The following is a 5,262-nucleotide window of genomic DNA, read 5'->3' on the forward strand; positions in this document are numbered from 1 at the left end:
GGACCGCAGAGTTGACCCTTTGTGTCTGCGGCAAGACACCATGCGCCTCTCTCCTGGCGTGGGCAGGTTTTTACCAAGTTGGGTTTTCAGTTCGACTCTAGAAAAAAGTTAGGAACACACAGCAGACTCCCCCACCCCCCACCCCCCGAACTTTGCTGTTGGTGTACTGGAAAGTTGAAGCTACAGTCAGCAGAGGCAAGCCTGGGCGGAGGGGCACATGGGGATTTCCCGGTGAGATTCTCCCAGGTGAGCCCTTGGTCCCCTTGAAGAATAAACAGGCGCATTGCTGTGCTAGAAAGATAATCTCAGTGTAACACTCCTGGTCTTTTCCACACGAATGTAGTTTTCTATTTTCTGAAAACTTCTCCCTGTGTCCTCCAGGGGCCTCTGTCAAGAGGACCCATCGGAATCCCAAGAAACAGCCGACACAGCCTTCTGAGAAGACCTCTGTCCCCTGCAATGAGCTGGCCCAGCAGATTCCCTTAGAAGCCACCGTTTGATTGGGTTTTTGTATTGATGGTGCCCTAAGGAGAGTAAGGCAAGTGTGTGACCGATAGAACTTGTCTGCTTGCATAGACAGATATGTTTAAATATCTTTTCTTTGGTAGAAATATGTGCATATATGAACTTGAAAGACCCATAGGGGCAATACTTATTGTTATACCCCTTTGTGTGTACACACACACAAACATATTCTAAGTTGTAAATCAAAGAGGCTGATTTTAGAGAAGCTAAATCATTTGCCCAGAGGTGGAAGACTTGGCAATTGGATCCTGTAAAGACTACAACCTCAAAAAACCTACAGGGCTGTTCTACTGTGTCACGTAGGCGTGCATTGAGTTGAACTGGACAGCACCTAACAACAATAATTAATAAGTTACGGTGGTGTGACTTGTGGTATTTCTGTTTATCTGCACCTATACAACACAGTACTTTAGATTTTTAAAGTGCTGAAAAAGGGAAAGCATCATAAAAACAAAATTGTTTTTTGGTACCACTGTAAGACTCTCACAAAGGCCAAGGTGCCTGTTTTGAGTGATAGGGGCCCTGGTGGAGTAACAGGTATGTGTTGGGCTGGGATCTGCAAGGCCAGCAGTTCAAAGCCACCAGCCACTCCTCTCCTCAGGAGAAACACGGGCTTTCTCTTCCTGTACGTACAGCCCGAGTATCGGAAATCCATAGGGGCAGTTCTACCCTGTTCTACAGGCTCACTCTGATTGGGCATTCTCGATGGCAGTGGGGTGGGTGGGTCTTTGAGTGACAGTTAATGGTGAGTCAAGACCACATCTCTAATGTGGTGCAGTGAATTATTTTATATGATTCTTTTACCCCCTAGTCTTTGTAATTCCTACAGAAAGACTGAGTCGGCATATGCAAATATGTGGTGTTTGTGGGCCCCTGACAAGCAGATAGCTTGCTGAGAATGTAAATAAGGTACAGGGTATCCATGGGTGGTTGAACCATGCCAACAAGATGTATGGGACTCTAATGTGGGGACTGGTCAATCTTGCTATCCTGCTAGGTTTCATAGGAGCCATCTCAGGAGTGGAAAGGGGGGAAATCGCTAGCATGAAGAAAGAAGAGCTAGAAATGGGGTGTGTCCTTTGGGAAAGCCCTGATCCAGGAGCCACAGTGGGGATGGCCGAGGAGCATCAATAGCAGCACCAAGAGCATGCAGCAGAGTGGTGGGGCCCTGGCCCATGGAGCAAGAAGGTTGAGCACCTGCTTGCACGAGGCTTGCTTGCTGAGTGCAATGCCTCCCAGCCATTTGTCTGGGGGCTAGCTTTGGCAACCAATGAAGCCAGAGCTGAGTTCCTTCAGGCTGAAGTTCTAGCTGGAGAGGAATGCCTTCGGAGCACTCATGGCAGTGCTAAAAGAGCCTTGTAAAATTGCCTGAGTAGGGGCAAGGGCCGAAGGGCCCGGGGCTGAGAGACAACCCGAGAGAGGTGTGCTTGCAAGCATGAGAAGAGGCACTTTATCTTGAGCATTTCTAACCCTGATTTGCAACCCACTGACTTTACTACTGAGCTCCATAATTGTATGGTCTGTTAGCTTTACGTGGAGATTGCGACAGATTACGGAACCCAGGTGTCCGAATTGGTAAAGAAGGCTGGAGGGTGAAGGCATGTCTGATGACAGCCCGGTAAGAATCAGCCTCGGGTGGAGGGGGTGGGGGGATGGTGGGTTTGAGTTTGATTTTCCTTCCCCCTTGTGAAATCAGAGTCACTCATATCATTTTGATAGCAAATAAGAGGCTTCATAGAATTAACTGAATAACACAAAAACACTTTTTAAAGAGTGCTTATGAAAATTTTGTTGTAACCTGGACAAATTCTTTCAAGAGTGGTGAGTGGAAAAAAGGTTATCAGTGGACCATAACAGTGTAATATAAAGCACAACCATTTTTACATAGGAACCCGATTTCCAGGAAACCACAGCAATGTGATCCTAGCATTAGAGGTGGGACTTCGATCCTTTCAAAACGATGGCCATTGTTTTTTTCCAAGAAAAATCGGTATGTCATTGTTCAAGATATGAAAAATGTGTTTAGCTCTCCCCAAAACCCATTCATGGATATGAAAGTAAATGTCCTGACCGACCCCAGGGGTTCAGACAACCTGGATTAAAAAAAATTCAGATTTGGAAGGATGAAGAGAATTAAAGTGTGGAATATTTACACTTAAAACATGTGAAAATTATATACTGTTTGCTGAGGGGTTCAGCAATACCTGGACTGTCGTCCTGCATTGAAGTGCTTACCAGCCTTCTCCCAGTGGGAGGGAAGAGAAAATGTCAGCGCAGACCCCTGTATAGCAAAATCAGATTATTTCCTGCATTTCTTCTGATCATTAGCAATGTGTGGTGCGTATTAACTGGGGGCTAATCTGGGACTGACTTGACTGTGCTTGTATCCCACCCAGCTGCCTTCACAGATATTGATGGCTTCTTTGCTTAGTATTATACAAACCCCAAGAGAAAGACTGTGTATAAACATAACATTTGTTCATTTCCCTTAAGCAGGCCTAATACTAATATTTATGGAAGGTTGCAAAGAGCCACTCAGTGCCGGAGCCAGGTGCCCATAAATGACAGAGGAAATTCACCTGAATTGGTTTAAGATGTGTGTTGCCGGGAAACTGTGTCCAGGGGCAAATAAGCGTATTGATTCTCAGGAAATGGTGACACTAAGTAAGTGAGCAGACAGGTGCAGGCACACAGACACCAGGCAGGCTCTGTTGCCTTTGTTGCCTTCCTCCTTCTTGAAAAAGATGGAACGATTGTTCTTGTTTTTATGAAAGCCAGTGGGAAAGATTCTGAACAGAGAAAAAGATAAGGGCAACTCTGTTTTGACCATAATATGACTTAGGGGCAGTCACCTGGTTTCCTGCATACATCGTTTCTGATTTCCATATCAGCTTTCTCCTTTTAGCCAGGACGGAAATCGCAGCCCAGAGAAGATATTTTCCCCAAGCTCACACAGTACAGGATTTGGAGTTCACGTCGGTGAGACTTCAACCTGTGCTCTTTCCAACACAACTGTCGAATGCTTGTCTCCTTGAAGTCCGAGGAGACTTAAAATAACACAAAGAAACGCAACAAAACCAAAGCCTTTGTGGGCCCAGAACGATGCTGAGCATGGCTCCAGATGCCATTTGTGGGAAGTGGGTGTTAATCGGCAACACATCCCCAGCACCCCACTCCAGGTAATTTTTCTGCTCCATACCAGGGGAAAACATTCGGGGGCCAGGCTAGAGCTGGTAAAACCGGACCATGAACGTATGGGGTTGTCCAGAGCGCATCCTGGGTCACTGGGGAGGAGGGGTGTGCCTTTGTTCTGTGCTAGACGTAGACAAACTGCTCAGCGTGGGCCCTTCCTTCCGCTCGGGGACCACATGGCGGTTTGGTCCAGTTTGGGTGTCAGAGGTCAAACCTCTCACCTAAGCAGACTGCTCACATACTGCCTTTAAAAACCAGTTCTTCCTTTTGTAAAAGGGGAGCTAAAATCCCAGCTTCCCAAGGTCTCCCAGGACACCTTAACCCACCACCAGGTGGCTAGCTCATGAGGAAATGTTTTCCGTGCCCCATTCTCCACACATCACCCTTTTGTGTTTCTTTAAACTTGACAGTGAATGTTGCTCGGTTCTGTTCATCTGATAGCAGAGATAAGATAGTACTTTTCTCCCCTGGAATGTGGGCTAGACCCTATTAAGCCCAGGCTAAATTTCCAATCTTGCTTAAAGCTGCAGTTTGTCCTTGGGTGACTGCCTTTGGGTGAAACATTAAGCACACAGGTCCCGGTGCGTCTGGCACACGCGCGATCTTCACAGGAAAGTAACCGAGTGCGTCAGCAGCTACCATTTTAGTTTAAATCTGCATACGTGGTAAGAGGGGAGTTCAGGGGGAGAAGGAATCCGAAAATCGATTGCGGTGATGATTGTGCCGCGCCTAATATGATGGAACTATTGAATTGCATGATATGTGAATTATATGCCAACAGACCTGTTGAAAAATAAACTTTTAAAAAGGGAAAATAAGTGCTTTCTTGGGCATCTCTTACTCCCAGCTGGTGAGGGTCCTCACATTGCTGACAGACCCGCGTCATTAAAATCGGGCACCTAAACTGAAAAGCTGAGACAGTCAAAGACAATGATGAAAATGAGGAGTCCATTTAAATGTCATCTCCTGTGGGTGGCAAAGAAAACCAGGGCCACTCACCAGGGTTTGATTAGATCAGCAGAGCCTTGTCCCAGTTTTCAATAGCAAATCTTGTTTTTATGAGTGGAAAAATGACATGTGCAGAGCTCACTGCTGTCGAGTCAATGTCGACTCGCAGCAGCCCTGGAGGACAGGATAGAACTGCCCTGCTCTAAGGGTTTCCCAGAACACACCTGTTTATGGGAGTAGACAGCCCTGTCTTTCTAGGCTTGATTCAATCTCAATCTGTTCTTTCTGCTACTCCATCTCCTAAACTAGAACAGATGCTTTTTAAAAAACTCTTCATAAAGTACCCTTTTCTGTTCAGCCTCTGCTACGGCTCACAGCGTTACTGGCACTGGGCTCACCTGCCACTGGCGGTGGACTCAACGTGAGGAAGTTTCATGAAGGAAGCCGAGTAAGGGTTCAGTTTCACGATCTTCTGGTCTTTTCTTTATTTTTACGTGATTCCTGTGTAGCTGGACACTCTTCCCAGCATAGTTGCCAAAGGGTCTGTGATGGTTAGATTTTAGGCCAACTTGTTGCACCTGTGCGAGGGTAGAGAGA

This window comes from Tenrec ecaudatus, chromosome 14 (assembly GCF_050624435.1).
Source record: "Tenrec ecaudatus isolate mTenEca1 chromosome 14, mTenEca1.hap1, whole genome shotgun sequence".
Classification (NCBI taxonomy): domain Eukaryota; kingdom Metazoa; phylum Chordata; class Mammalia; order Afrosoricida; family Tenrecidae; genus Tenrec; species Tenrec ecaudatus.